Raw genomic sequence first — 16,101 nt, forward strand, 5'->3', positions numbered from 1 at the left:
CCCATATGAGGGCAAACGCAGAATCTGCTTCAACAAAGACAGGAAGAGAACAGTGTTTTCAAATTGTTCAAAGATTATTAACTGAATCCTTAGTTTCTTCCTGAACTTCATCTAATAAACTAGTTTATATTTAATTATATGATAACAACTATTTGAGATGAGTTTTACAAAATAGAATGTTATAGAACTAAATAAATTTAATATTTTTCCATTGGTACTATATCTTTTTTATGATAAATATAGCATCTTCACTTTATTCACCAGGGATTTTTGTGAGAGTGTGTTTTTGTTTGGGAACACTCAGATGCATTTAATTATATCTGTGTTTTCTTCATTATTATTCTAACTTTATTGAATTGGATTTTAATTATGGTTTTCAGCTGCAAGTTTTCCAGGGCCAGCATAGACTTCTGGTTTTAGTGTGGTAAATGTTGTGCAAGAAAATAAACTGACTATTTATGCCTGCAGGCTTTATGAGCTCAATAAACTGTGTTTAATTTGGAACAGTGCCTCTGGTCATTTCAGGTTCGTCACACAAAGCCAAAGCTGTAGCCAAGGTCTCAGTAGTTTTTCTCTTTTCCTAAAAACCCACCACTCGTGACGTTACAAAGGCTCGGGTTCTGGGTTCTTTGGCCTGGGAGGGGAGGTGCGCCACCCAGTGGTTCTTCATGGCACTTTCAGCAGCTGCAGTAAAGCATGTCTCTGAGGGTGGAGACATGCAGCTGGTGCCGATTGTTTCGGTTCGGGTTGATGTGCGTTCCTGCCTTGTTGTTAGTGACTTGTTAAGTGTATTAAGGTTTTTTATTTATTAGTTCCGCCCGTGCTGTGTGTTGCTGTTGTTTTTGTCGGGCTGTAGTTATTGGGATGCTGTACATTGTTAACTATCCACCTGTGAGCACATGTTGGAGTTATTCAAGTATTTTGTTCGTTGTTTGTTTCGTTTGCTCTTGTTGGCATCCATACTTGTTTGCGCCTGTTTATTGTGACCTATAAATTAAACTATCGGTCCTAGCATTTTATAAACTTGTGGCCAGCAGGTGTCACTGCTGCCACTTGTATTAGACAAATGTGTGAGATGAATTAATATGGGCTCATTTCTGTTATGATTTAGAGCAGTGGTGCCAAACCTTATTATTACTTTGCTAATTCTTTTTTCTTTTCTCTCGGCTGAACTGATTTTATGTGATACGAAACATTTTAAAAGGGAGCCCTGAACTCGTTTCTCCTTCTGGGAGATGAGACACTGAAGTGATGCTGGGTCTCCATGGTGATGCAGTCTGAAGCTTCATTGGCTCATCAGGTCACCCGATCATGCAGAGCAGCTTGGACTGTGGGAATCAAACCACCGGACAAACCCATCCTCCTGCCTCTCTGGGCCTTCAGACAAACTTTCCAAAGAATCTGATCTGGTTCTGTTCGTTTTGCTGCTTGTGGATCAATGTTGGCGGCAAAACGCAGCCGAGAGAATCCGGTAAAGAATTTTCAAAATAAAAGATCCTCCAGACTCAAATAATATAAAATGGAAATATTTCATTATTTCTTGCAGCCGGTACCAAGTGGTTCACGGACCAGTACCGGTCCACGGCCCGGTGGTTGAGCACCACTGATTTCCAACTCTGCTGCACATCTGTACCACTCCTGAAACTACTGAATAAAGAGATGTCTTCCCCCCCTCTCTCTCCATCCCCTCCTTCCTGTCAGCCTAAAATAGTAGAGCCACTACAGCCAACAAAATCCTCAGAGATAAAGATTTTTTTAAAAAGAAAACAAACTTCGTCCCGGCCAAAAATATCTGACGCTCCCCTCTGGGAACATCCGTCCCGAGGTGAAGGTACTTTATTTCCTTCCAGAACCTCCCCGCACCGTACTTTTAATTATTTTTTTTTCTTTGCCAAAACTCCACTTCTGCAGCAACTTCATACATGTCACCCATCACTCATCAATCTCAGCTGTGCCACCAGCCCAGTTTAAAACACTTGGGCTGGCTGAGCCCCTGTCAAAGGTCCCAAAATAAAAATAACAAGCAGGAGATGGGAAGTCCAGAGAATACTTATAGTTATCTAGTGTTACTTACATTGATTCAGCAACCCAGAACAGGGATTAGAACTTGGAACCCAGAAAAACTACCTTAGACTCCTATTCTTCTAACCCAGAAATGAATTGGACCAGAGAATACTTACTTCTACTTGTTTAACATCCCTGAATAAGAGTATCTAGTTTATTTACTTAAGATTATTAGATTTTTTGGTTTGTTATTTTGTTTGCATTTCCTTTTAATTCCAGTAAAGCATTTTGTATTGCCTTGATTATAAAAATGTGCTAAATAAATAAAATTACCTTTAGGTGGCCCATGACTGTTTGTCAAATGGGTTAAGTGTTGCTCAGCCTGAAAAAGTTTGGAAACACTGTTTTGTTTTGTTTCCCTTCTGGATTAAATCTGTAGGTGATTAACAGCTTTCTGCAGCGTCGGTTGGCTGCATTAGAGATCATGCAACCATTTGAATCAGCTGTTCTGGAATAGAGGCTCATCTAGAACATGCAGAGCAGGACTGAGGACTGGACTGAGAAGCTCTGGTCAAAAGTAGTAAAAGGTGAATGCATATAAAATGCATTTTTCTTGTTTTTTTGTGGTCTTGCCAGGGTCTTTAACAGTTGTCCTAGAAAATAATCCTGTTTTCTTGATCCCTTGACAGACAAAATACATATTAATGTTATTAAATTATTGATGCGTCACATTCAACCATTTTCAAACATCCTAAAGTTAAGACGACATTCACACCAGAAAAACAATTTGAGTTTATTGTTAATTTAATCTAAATAAGATGAACAGTAAAAAAACAGAATCTGGTTTTAGCAGCTCTGAGTCTTTCATCTCATCTCATGTCTCTGTTACTGAAGGAGTTTAATACGACGGTCTCTGAACTCACCATGTCCTCCTGCTGCCATGATGTCTGTGTTTTACAGGAGTGGACAGGAAATCTGCTTAAATCTGGTTTTAACAAGCATAAAAGAGCAAAGGTATTAAAATACATCACAAAGAAAATCAGCATTTATAACCTAAGTAAATACATAAATATCAATATTTTCAGTTTAAGGATCTTTGATGCTTTTTATTTTGGTTTATTTGCAGTAAAAACCTGAGATTAGTGAGATCTAGAAACTTTTCTTCTTTTCTGAGGTTCAAATTGATCCCAACCCAGGAGACATTTTACAGGCAGTGTTTCTTAGAGCAGCAGCTAAACGCTTCAAACTACAAACCGAGGAACCAGAACCAGAACCAGAACCAGAACCAAGACATTTTAAAACAAAAACAGAACCACTGAGGCTGCGTTCACACAGCAGGTCTTTTTGCTGTTGTTTATGTTACAGATTAAAGTCAAACCCAGAGAGACGTCTGTGTGAACGGCTTCCAACCCCAGAGTGACCTCTGACCCTGAAGAAGACCGTAGCCTAAGTTTATTCAGTGAGATTTATTCCCTTTTTCTCCCATATTTCCGTTCAGATTAAAATGAATCACTTTAGAATCATGTTTTCCTCTTTCATCATGGATAAATTAGGACTAAATGCAGATTTTAGTCAGAAATCATCCACCATAAACTGGATCAGCGTTTATGATCCACTGAGACATGAAAGCAGGAAGCAGCAGCAAATCCTGATCCTCCAGACTCACTGAGGTCAAAGGTCGGTTTTAGACGACTTCCAGAACAAGAACAGAAAAATCTGACTGGATTTATATTAGAATCAACTGCTGAATTAAAATCTGATTATTGACATTAACTTGATTTCAATCTTCTGCTGTTTCAGGACAAATAAAAAAGATTTTAAATATCATTGAGTGTTTATTTTATCCTAGATAAATAAAGTTTAAATCCAGAAAAATATCAATTTGATCAGATTTAATCTGTGATTGGTCCTTCAGTCAAAACCAGAAAAATAGTTTTGATTGCTGCACAAATCAAAAAAAGTTAATAAGTTTTGAATTACCGAACATGAGGATGTAATAAATCAACTAATTTTTATTTTTTTAAATCATCTTTTAAAACTTGCCTTTTGTTAAAAAACAATTTTTACAATCTAAGGTTTTACTTTATGATTGAAAAGCAGAAAAACAGTTTAGAAAGTTCAGATGGAGAAGAAAGAAGATTAAAAACAATAAACATGTTTAAATTACTGATGCAGGATTTAATTTATTACTTTTTCTGACGGCTGAATCATAACTCACACTGAATAAAACTCATTTTCAAACCAAACTTCTTGTGATCAGTTAAAGTGTCTGACTGCAGCCACACTGTAATAAATATTACTTACATTTACATGTAAATATCAACATTTTGCTCAAACTGGGTTTCATAAAACTGAAACATGAAAACTTCAAAATAATCTTCTTTCTGCAGGGAATAAAATCAGAATCAGATTGATTTCTCCTGGATTTTATTCTTTTTAAGTGTTGAAAACTTTGACCTGTTATTAATTTTCACAGCAATATTTCTAGTAAATCTTATAAAATCACTGATTTAAACTGACTCACCTGCTGAAGCTCAGTGATGTCACCATGAAGTTTGGACTGAAGGAAAAAGTCCTTTCCAGTCAGAACCAGATGTTTCCTATCAAAATAAGATGATATGAAGAAATAAAGTTCAACTTTAGTCATGAAATCTCTGCTGCTGTTTCTGCTGCCTTTCAGACGTTTGACAGTTTGGTGAAATTCCTGCACTGGGTGTTTCACTGACATGATCTTCCTCATTCCAGCAGCAACTGAAGGTTTTACTGACACTTCCTTCAAAAACCTGCAGAGTTCAGGCTGAACCAGACCAGCAAGATTCACACAGTGCAAACAGAAAACAACTGAAACTGATCCAGCCAGGCCTTTCCCTCCATCTGTCCCCGTCAGAATTAAGCTTCAATCTATTTGATTAGATTAGAAGCTGACTAAACTTCTCTGAACACTTTCTCTTTAATCGGAGTTATTTTTCTGCAGCTGCCAACAAATCTCACGTTGAGACGTTTCTTCAGCTCAAGCTGTGAAACTGAGACTCCAGTTTGTTCCAGTCTGACCAGCAGCAGGCTGAGCAGCTTCCATCAGTCCAACTGGTTCATCAGCATCTTCAGTTCACAGAAACGGTGAACGGATCCCAGAACAGTTTCTGCTGCTTCATCTATTTAACGCCGTGGCTGCTGGGAAATATTCAAGATCTATAATGTAGAAATGTTTGGAGAACATGAGGAATAAACTCCTTTATTGCTCTTCCTGCAGTATTTTAAGGTTTTTCTCCTCGTCTGAATGGATCCAACATTAATAAAACTGAAACAGTTTCTGTTCATGGATTTTAGGGTTTTAATTTATGGAGACGTGTTGATAAGCAGCAGTTCAGCCCGTCTGACAGGAAGCAGTTATCAGACGAAGGATCAGCCCTGAGGCGCTGCGTGACTCAGTGGGAGAGCCGGCGCCATTAGCAGGTAGCAGTCTGTAACGCAGCGGTTCCATTCCCAAGCCGTTTACTGCATGACCTCCACTTCTCTCTCTGTTGAGCCACAAATACTGTAAAAAATAACCAGTCCAACGCCTTCACTCCACCTCACAGCTGAATTATTCTGACTTCTTCATTCAGTCACATGTTGAGTTCAGACAGGAAGAGAAAACATCAGCATGGAAACCAGAGGAAAGACAAGAAATCATAGAATCAGCTAAAACTACAGGAACTACGGTCAAACTGACTTTGTTTTGCATGATATTTTCAGATTAAATGTTGCAGTAATGTAATAATAGTAAAGTAATAATAGATATAATAATAATAGATGCATCAGGATCTGAAGAGCAATTAAACAATGAAGTATGTTCAGTGTTAGAAACCCTGAATTCAGTCTAAGAATAAAATTAGAAAAGATAATAAATTTATCAAAGATTGAAAACTAAATCATCAGAAAAGCTGTTTCTAAATAATAATGACATGTTGTCCACCCTTTCCAGTAAAAGCAGAACTTTTATTGTAGTTTTTGTTTTTATCACATTGGTGATAAATATGTGTTATTAAATATATTTTAATTCCCTCAGAGGGCAGAAAAGGTCAGATCTCTGCTGTTTCTCCTGTTAATAATTAATATTTGGTTTACATTATATCTGCTAACAATATAGTTTTATCATCGTCTCATTTCCTCCTGCAGATCCTGACATGGAAACGCAGAAAAACCTGAGTCCATAAAGTTCTGCAGCTGAAGCTCCTGAACCCAAAATGATTTCTTTTGGGTTCATTTCATTAATAGCAAAAAGTAACTTTTACTGTTTATTCACATCTGTGCAAATGGAGGGTGGAATAATTTGGCTTTGCAGAAAAGTTCAATCAAACATTTAACTGTAAATTGAGTTGTATCATAAAGGACACTTCCCACCCAGACGTTCTCTGTTTACACTGCTGCCTTCAGGGAGACGATGCAGAACCATCAGAACAAGAACCAACCGTCTGAGAGACGGTTTTTACCTGAAAGCAATAACAAAACTAAATGCAACCAAAACATAACCATCAATCATCATGAACGATGTGCATCAGCTATTGGTTATTTATTTTTATACATGGTGTATAAATTATGAGATAGTACATTAATCGTATGCACTGACTGATGGCACTTTGTAAAATTTTGTTGTTCCTGTGACAGTGACAATAAAGACTTTTATCTTATCTTTTATTGAAATATTTTATTTTTGAAATAAGGGCGGGGGAGGACCAGCGTCCTCGCCCGGACGTGGTCACCAGGGCTCCACCCTGGAGCCAGGCCTGGAGGTGGGGCACATTGGCGAGCGCCTGGTGGCCGGGCTTTTACCCGTGGAGCCCAACCGGGCTCAGTCCGAAGAGGAGACATGGGTCCCTCTTCCAATGGGCTCACCACCTATGGCAGGGATGGGCACTCCTGGTCCTCGAGGGCCGGTGTCCTGCAACTCTTGGTTGTCTCCCTGATCCAACACACCTGTCCAATAGCTGAATCACCTCCTAAATGCAATCAAGTTCTCCAGAGACCTGCTAATGACCTCAGTATTTGACTCAGGTGTGTTGAAGTAGAGATACATCTAAAAGTTGCAGGGACATGGAGTGCCCACCCCTGACCTATGGGAAGGGCCAAAGGGGTCGGGTGCAGTGTGTGATGGGTGGTGGCCGAGGGAGGGTGGAATCGGTCCTGGCGATCCGATTCTCGGTTACTGAAGCTGGCTCTTGGGATGTGGAATGTCACCTCTCTGGTGGGGAAGGAGCCGGAGCTGGTGTGTGAGGTTGAGAGGTTCCGGCTAGAAATAGTCGGTCTCACCTCGACACAGGGCTTTGGTTGTGGAACCAGCCTCCTTGAGAGGGGCTGGATGTACCTCTACTCTGGAGTTGCCCATGGTGAGAGGCGTCGAGCAGGAGTGGGCAGACTTGTTGCTCCCCATCTCGGCGCCTGTACGTTGGGGTTTACCCTGGTGAACGAGAGAGTAGCCTCCCTCCGCCTACAGGTGGGGGGACGGGTTCTGACTGTCGTTTGTTCTTATGGGCCGAAATGACAGTTCAGCCTACCCACCCTTCTTGGAGTCCTTAGAGGGGGTACTGGAGAGTGCCCCTCCTGGGGACCCCTCGTTTTGCTGGGGGACTTCAACGCTCACGTGGGTAATGACAGTGGAGGGGTGTGGTTGGGAGGAACAGCTCCCTCTGATGTGAACTCGAGTGGTGTTCTGTTGTTGGACTTCTGTGCTCAACACGGATTGTCCATAACGAACACCATGTTCAGGCATAAGGGTGTCCATATGTGCATTTGGCACCAGGACACCCGAGGCTGGAGTTCGATGATTGATCTTGCCATTGTTTCATCGGATCTGCGGCCGTACTTGGGTGAAGAGAGGAGCGGAGTTGTTCACTGACCACTACCCGGTGGTGATTGGCTCCGGTGGTGGGGGAGGATGCTGGTCAGACCTGGCAGACCCAGACATGCTGTGAAGGTCTGCTGGGAACATCTGGCGGAGTCCTCTGTGAGACGGAGCTTTAACTCCCATCTCTGACAGAACTTTAAACACTTCCCTGGTGAGGTGGGGACATTGAGTCTGAGTGGACCATGTTTGTTGGTGCCTGTCGCGGCAGCAACCCTCGAACCCCTTGGTGGACACCTTCAGTGAGGGATGCTGTCAGGCTGAAGAAGAAGTCCTATCAGACCTTTTAGCCTGTGGGACTCTGGAAGCAGCTGATGGGTACCAGCAGGTGAAGCAGCGTGTGGCTCGGGTGGTTGCTGAGGCAAAACTCGGGCGTGAAGAAAGACTTCCGTATGGCTTCCAGGCGATTCTGGTCCACCATCCGGCATTTCAGGACGGGGAAGCAGTGCAGCACCAACACTGTTTTTCAGTGGGGATGGTGAGCTGCTGACCTCAACTCGGGACGTTGTGGGCTGGTGGGCGGAGTACTTCGAAGACCTCTTGAATCCCATCAACATACCTTCCGTTGAGGAAGCTGGGCCTGGGGACTCTGGGTTGGGCTCTCCAATCTCTGGGGTCGAGGCCCTCGGTGGCAGGCCCCTGGGGGTGGATGAGATTCGCCCAGAGTTTCTTAAGGCTCTGGATGTTGTAGGGTTGTGTTGGTTGATGCGACTCTGCAATATCGTCCATACAATATTGCAGTCGCGTCAACACAACCCTACAACATCCAGAACGTATGGACAATATTGCAGGGACCCCAACTGTCCCTGGATATTGCCAATCCAGGGCAGTTCCCCTGGATTGGCAGACTGGGGTGGTGGTCCCCCTGTTTCAAAGGGGAACCGGAGGGTGTGCTCCAACTATAGGGTGTCACACTCTTAAGCCTCTCTGGCGAGGTCTATTCGGGGGTCCTGGGGAGGAGGGTCCATTGGATAGTTGAACATGAGATTCAGGAAGAGCAGTGTGATTCTGATTGTGGTCGTGGAACACAGGACCAGCTCTACACCCTCAGCAGGGTCCTGGAGGGTGCATGGAAGTTCGCCCAACCGATCTATATGTGTTTTGTGGACTTGGAGTAGGCGTTTGACCATGTCCCTCGGGGTGCCCTGTGGGGGGTTCTCCGGGAGTCTGGGGTACCGGGCCCTTTGAAACGGGCTGTCAGGTCCCTGTATGACCGGTGTCAGAGTCTGGTCGGCTTTGCTGGCAGTAAGTCTGGCTCGTTCCCGGTGAGGGTTGGACTCCTCCAGGGCTGAGCTTTGTCACCGAATCTGTTCATTACTTTTATGACCAGAATTTCTAGACCAGCCAGGGTGTTGAGGGGATCCGATTTGGTGACCATAGGATCCATCTCTGCTTTTAGCGGATGATCTGGTCCTATTGGCTTCATCAAGATGTGATCTGCAGCTCTCGCTGGAGCGGTTCGCAGCCGAGTGTGAAACGGCCGGGATGAGGACCAGTTCCTCCAAGTCCGACGCCGTGGTCTTGAGCCGGAAAAGGGTAGAGTGCTTCTCCGGGTCGGGGGGGATGTCCTGCCCCAAGTGGAGGAGTTTAAGTATCTCAAGATCTTGTTCATGAATGAGGGAAGAAGGGAGCGGGAGAACGGTAGGCCGACTGGCGCAGCGTCCACCGTGAAGCAGCACAGTACCGGTCCGTCATGGTGAAGAGAGAGCTGAGCCAAAAAGCAACGCTCTAGTTTTACCGGTCGATCGTTGTTCCCACCCTCATCTATGGTCATGAACCTTGGGTCATGACTGAAAGAACGAGATCTCAGATACAAGCAGCCAAAATGGGAGCATGGATTGGGGGAGAAGCTCAGAGTAGAGCCGCTGCTCCTCCGCATCGAGAGGAGCCAGTTGAGGCTCAGGCATCTGGTCAGGATGAATTCAAAGAGTTTTGAGTTCAGAGAACAGGAACGTCCTGGGCGGGTCTTAAAGACGGATCCCTATTGGTCAGAGCAGCTGCTGATCCCTCCCACCTCCAAACTGCAAAACTCCAGTAAATCACATTATTTAAAGGAGATCATGGAAAACTGGGAAAAGGCCATCCTGGTCGGAATGTCATTTTGTTGGTTCGACCTATAAGAATTTTATCATAATCAAATCAGGAGCAGACAGAAGCATGTTTTTCTGCTTCAGTAAAATAAATGTGATCAGAAGTTTTCCAGTTCAGACTGTTGGCTCCGTCGCTCTAAACTCTAAACTTCTTCAGACTTTTAGCTCAGGTTTTTGCTCCTCGTCTCTCTGGAGTTTCTGTTTTTGTCTCCTGAACAAATGAAGAAATTCTTCAAAATCTGCGTTTCTGAACTGATAACATGAAAACCTGCAGCTGATGCAGAACTGACTGGGATTATAACATGATCTGGTATAAAACCATGAATAAAGACACAATGAGAGACATTGATACCAACTTTATTTTGAAAAATCATGTTTCAAATCAAACACAAGCAGAAAAACATCCAGTAAAACTTGAACAGTTTCAGATTCCTGATGGTTCATCATGAAGAATGAATGTTTCTGCAGCATCAGATTTATGATGATTAAAATTAAATGTTTATCATTTTCTGACTGAAATGAAGAATCAACAAATAAACACAAATTATTTTCAGAAACAATTATTCACACTAAGAAAACAAAACTTCAAATAATCACATTAAACATGTTTTATTGCTGCAATAAGAACCAAATTAATCCCAACTTTATACAAGTTACTCATAATTTCACATCTACAATTTTCATACTTTAGTTGTAAAACAATATATAATAAAAATACAAATAAATGAACAGAAATTTACATGTCAACTTGTTTGTTAATTAATTGTTTCATTTATAAAATAAAAACAAGAAAATGTGAAACAAATAAAAAGCAGAAGAATTCCTGATATTGAAGACAAGCAAAATAAAAAAAACAGAAATATTACATTTAATAACAATGTTTGTTTCTGATTTTGGATTATTAATTTATTAATAATATTTAATAAAGTAAAATGTTTTAAACCAAATTTACTCTGATTAAATTAAATGTAAAGATCAAAAGAAACTAAAATAGTTTTAAACTTTACTGAAACCAAAGATCTTCAGGACGTTGTGATGCATCACTCTGTGTTTTTTTCTGACATCTTTTTTTTCTTTCTATGATTCATTAATTTTTATCCTATTTATCAGAAACATGAAGTTTTATGTGTTTATTCGGTTCATTCTAAGTTTTTCTTTCTGTTGTTTCTCTTCTTGTTTTCGCAGCAGAGCAGAAAAATCTTTCTTGTATTTTTCTTTGAACTCATTAAATTCTTCTGCTCGTTTTCTGGCTTCGTCTTCAAACTTCCTCTTTACTTCCTCCACTTGTTTCTGATATTTTTGCTCTAATTCTTTTCTCTCCTTCTCCAGTTCTCTCCTCCTCTCATCATCTTTTCTCCTCTGGTTTTCATATTTCTGTCTTTCTTTCTCGTATTTGTCCTGGAGTCTCTTCAGTTCTTCTCGTCTCTCTTGTTCTTCTCGGTGTCGATTTTCCCACCACTCCTTTCTTTCCTTCTCCCAGGCGTCTCGTTTTTCCTCCATCTGTTTTCTCGTCTCTTCCAGTTTCCTGTCGATTGTTTCCTTTTCTTTTGATTCCTGTTGGATCTTTTTCTAAATCTTGTCGTTCTTTTTCCCACTGCTGTTGTTGTCGTTCTTCCTGCTCTTGTCTTTCTTCTCTTCCTCTTCTCTTCCTCTCTGTTCTCTGTCTTTCTGCTCTCGCTCCTTCCTCATGTTTTCTTCCATCTCTTGAAATTGTTCTTCTCTCTGTTTTCTCTCTTTTTCCATCTCTTCTCTCTGTTCTTCCATTTTTCTTCTCAGTGATTCTTTTTTTCTTTGTGTTTCTTTTCAAGTTCCTCCTTCAGTTTGTGAATTTCTTCTTCTTTGTCCTGCAGGATTCTCTTCACCTCTCTCTGTATTGCAGCTTCGGCCTCCTGCAGCATCTCGCTGGTGAAGCAGTTTCCTCCGTTCTGCTTCACCATCTCATTGATCTTCTGGATCAGTTCATTGGCTTGTGATCGGTTCTCTTTGTCATAATTATTAAAAACATGATATCTTCCTCCACAGTCTCTGAGCAGCTTGTTAAAGGATTCATCTGCTCCCTCTCTAATGTACTGCTCTATTGTTTTCTCCTCATAGTTCAGTTTGTCTCCTCCGGTGAACAGGATGAGGGGTGAAATCTTCTGAGTTTTTACCAAAAACTTTCTTCATTTGTCTTAAAGTGAGTTTCTCTTCCTCGGTGAATCTGCCGACCTGCAGCACCAGCAGGAAGACGTGTGGCCCCGGCGCCAGCAGGCTGATGCACTTCAGCAGCTCCTCGTCCACCTGGCCGGCGTCCAGCGTGTTGTCAAACAGGCCAGGCGTGTCGACCACAACGACCCGCCGCCCTGCGATCTCAGTCTGGGCTTTCTGACAGCTTTTAGTGACCGACAGTTGAGACGCTTTAGCTTCAAACTGTCTCCTGCCCAGGATGGTGTTTCCTGATGAACTCTTCCCGCCGCCCGTCTTCCCGACCAGAACGATCCGGAGATGATCTGACACCGGGATCTGCTCAGGATCTGAGTTAGAATGAAGATTATAAAGATTAATAAATGGTAGAAAGTTATGAGACAGAATCCTCACAACCATTATGATGAAAACTTCTGCTTTGTTCCATCATTTCTGTTATTATAAGTAATTTATTTAAAGTTATTTGGAAAACATAAATGATTTTTATCGGTCAGAAAGTTGATTTGTATCATTCAACATCTCAGTTGTTTCCTGATATCAGGAAGAAAAACAGGAGATTTTTTACTGTTTGTATGTTTTTAAGTCTCAGATGAATTATTATAACATTTCACTGTAAAAACTCAAACTGAGCAATAAGTTAATAAAAAGAACTGCTGGGATCATCCTGTATATATATACAATAATATTAAACTTCATGTAAATAAGTGGAGAAAAAAGTCTTTTATATCTGAATTACATAAACATCATATTTACCTGGAGTCACAGACTTTGATTCAAACTTCTTCACTTTATTCTGCAGCTGTAGTTTATCCTCTATTTGGCCCCAAAATAATGTTTTAGTCGTATAAGATGAATCATTTTTCTCCAGCGTCTCCATCAGTTCTGGGATCTGCCGTCTGTCTCTGATGTCCAGAACTAAATATCTTCCTCCACAGATCTGGAGGAGATCCTGGATGTGTCTGTTCTCCTTTATAAAGTTATCAACAGCTGGATGTTTAGGGTCTGACTCCACAGTGAAGAGGATGGTGGTGAAGTCATTGACTCTGGAGCTGAATGTGTCCTGGATGGTGTAACTCTCCCTTGTCTTCATCAGTGAGGGGACCCACAGGCAGGACCAGGATGAAGGCGTGGACACCCTCAGGATCACAGAGGGAGACACACCTGAAGGATTCCTCCATCACTTCCTGCTGAGCTTTTCCATCCAAGGCAGGCAGCTGCACCAGAGAAACCCCACGTCCAAACACCTCTCCCTGCTTCCTGAGCCTCTCTGGAGGAAGATCTGGCTGACCTAGGATGACCTTGGCTGCTGCCGTCTTCAGTGGATCATTTGGACCAAACAGAACCAGGTTCAGAGGTTTGCGTTTCTCAGCCACAGTTAAACCTTCATCCTTCTGCTCAGACACTGGAAATAAAATAAAACCTTTAAAACAGTTGAAAACATTCAGATCACAGAGATAGAAAACTTTTATGTATTGATCCAGTAATATTTATGATCTTTGATCCAAAAGTTTATATAAATTCAAACTTCAGGCTTGTAGAAAAAAGAAGAGAATTTGATCCAAATAAAAAGTTGAGATGTTTGTTTCATCAGATTCTGGTTCAATAATTCTGCATCTTCTCAACAAAGACATGAATTATTATTGGGATTTCAGGACTTTAATATGAATCATGTTGATTTTATTCCTATCAGTAAATCAGTCAGTAGTTAAACTCACTGGAAGGAGGAATCAGTTCCAGGCTGTTGCTGCGTTTCACAGGCTGCAGATCTGAAAGGACAAAAAGTGAAGAAAATAAAATCAGTTCTAAAATTCTCCAGAGAAACCAAGAACTGAACTCCTGATCTGGATCAGAACCAGTTTCAATAACTGATCCAAACCCAAAGTGGAGAGAAATAAAGTAAAAGCAGGAAACATTGATGTGAAAACAAGACAGAATGAAACGTTTGTTTCTGATCAAACTGTCATGGAGATCAATTCATTTCTCCGACCAGAGGAGGACCGGTCCAAAGGTCCGGTTCTGAAGCCAGAATGAAGCTGAACAAGTTAATGAAGGTCAGAGACAATAATTCATGTCTCTGATCATTTAAAACACAAAGTAACAAAAATCCTTCAAAAACTGAATATTTTATGACAATATGGAAACTTTACAATATTTTCATTCATGGAGAAAATAAAAACATGAAACAAAAATGTTTCTGTATGAACCAGATAAACAATAATCAATATTTAGATTTAATCAATAAACAATAATCAATATTTAGATTTAATCAATAAACAATAATCAATATTTAGATTTAATCAATTAACAATAATCAATATTTAGATTTAATCAATTAACAATAATCAATATTTAGATTTAATTAATAAACAATAATCAATATTTAGATTTAATCAATTAACAATAATCAATATTTAGATTTAATTAATAAACAATAATCAATATTTAGATTTAATCAATTAACAATAATCAATATTTAGATTTAATCAATAAACAATAATCAATATTTAGATTTAATCAATTAACAATAATCAATATTTAGATTTAATCAATAAACAATAATCAATATTTAGATTAATCAATTAACAATAATCAATATTTAGATTTAATCAAAGGATTCAAGAGGTTTAACTAAACTCACCAGGTTCTGCAGCAGCCATGATGTCTCTGGGTCTCACTGGGCCAGAACCAGAACCAGAAACAGAACCAGAACCAGAAACAGAACCAGAACCAGAACCAGAACCAGAACCAGGATCAGAACCAGAACAAGAACCAGGACCAGAACCAGGACCAGAACCTCAGGTTGCTGTAACATATCAGAGGTAAAATCAGTTTAAAGTTTAAAGTTTGTACAGTTTGACTCTCAGAAACATTGTTTATCTTCACTGAGGCTGAAATTAATGCATTTCTGTAAAAACATCAATAATTATTCATAACTTTCTCAATAATCAATAGAAAATCATTTGCTATCAAAACGTTTCTCATGTTTTTATCTTTGGTGATGAGCTGCAGGTTGGAGGACTTTAACTAGGCCGATCCAAAATATCAGTATTATTATCAGTCAGCAGAAACATTAAAATATAATTTAACTGAATCCTAAATCTGCCAGAGAAAAACTGTAAATTATAGTAATTAAAAATAGAAATGTTCACAGTCTGGATGGAAATAATGTTTTATAGATGATTATAATGGATTTATTTCTGTTGGATCAGATTTGATCAGATTTATTGTGTCTTCAGTCTGACTGGAACATTTACCAACGACACAGAGACCAGTTTAGTTTCCACTGAGTGACTGGGAGCAGAAATCCAGTCCAACCAGTTGTTCCACAGCGTTCTGCTGGGAGGAACCAGTTGCCTCAGAAAGACTGAATGTTCAGAGATGAAGATTAAATGTCAGTTGGCTCAGAAAGCAGATCAACAGGAAGTTTAAGGAAGAGAAAAACAAGCAGAGCTTCAAGTTCATGAGAAACTAAAAAAAGCTTCAAATCATCTGAGAACAAAATAAATGGAGAAAATCAGTTTGACCTGATCAGATTCTGGATGAATCCAGTTCAGGTGACATTCAGGTAAAACAGCATCATCAGGTAAAAACTAGAGTTTGATCAAATCACTGCTACTGGCTCTTTTCCTAAAGCTTCTCTGGGAATAAAACTCCAAGCTCTGGTTAGGAATCCATAAAACCGCCTGAAAGGAAGAAAACTATCACATAATCAGCATTCAAACCCAGAAAGACAAAAATTTCATCAGCATCTAAATTTAAACCAGAAAATCGACAAAGAAAAGAATAAATCAGTAAAAAAGCAACAGAGCTGAAAACGTCTGTGTTGTTTTTCTAGAGCTGCGAATATCAGAGTGACTCTCATAACTAGAAACTATTTTCATAAAGGCCGTGACCTTTGACATGACAATTTACCTAAAATACACAGAAATAAAATGAGGTCAT

General features: G+C 40.3%; 1 pseudogene; it reads right to left on the reverse strand.

Moving 5' to 3' along the window:
- Positions 1-11,038: 11,038 nt before the first annotated feature.
- On the reverse strand, positions 11,039-14,874 carry LOC129365902 (GTPase IMAP family member 8-like; annotated as a pseudogene).
- Positions 14,875-16,101: the final 1,227 nt, after the last annotated feature.

The sequence above is a fragment of the Poeciliopsis prolifica genome, unplaced genomic scaffold (assembly GCF_027474105.1).
Source record: "Poeciliopsis prolifica strain line A6 unplaced genomic scaffold, Auburn_PproV2 SCAFFOLD014, whole genome shotgun sequence".
Classification (NCBI taxonomy): domain Eukaryota; kingdom Metazoa; phylum Chordata; class Actinopteri; order Cyprinodontiformes; family Poeciliidae; genus Poeciliopsis; species Poeciliopsis prolifica.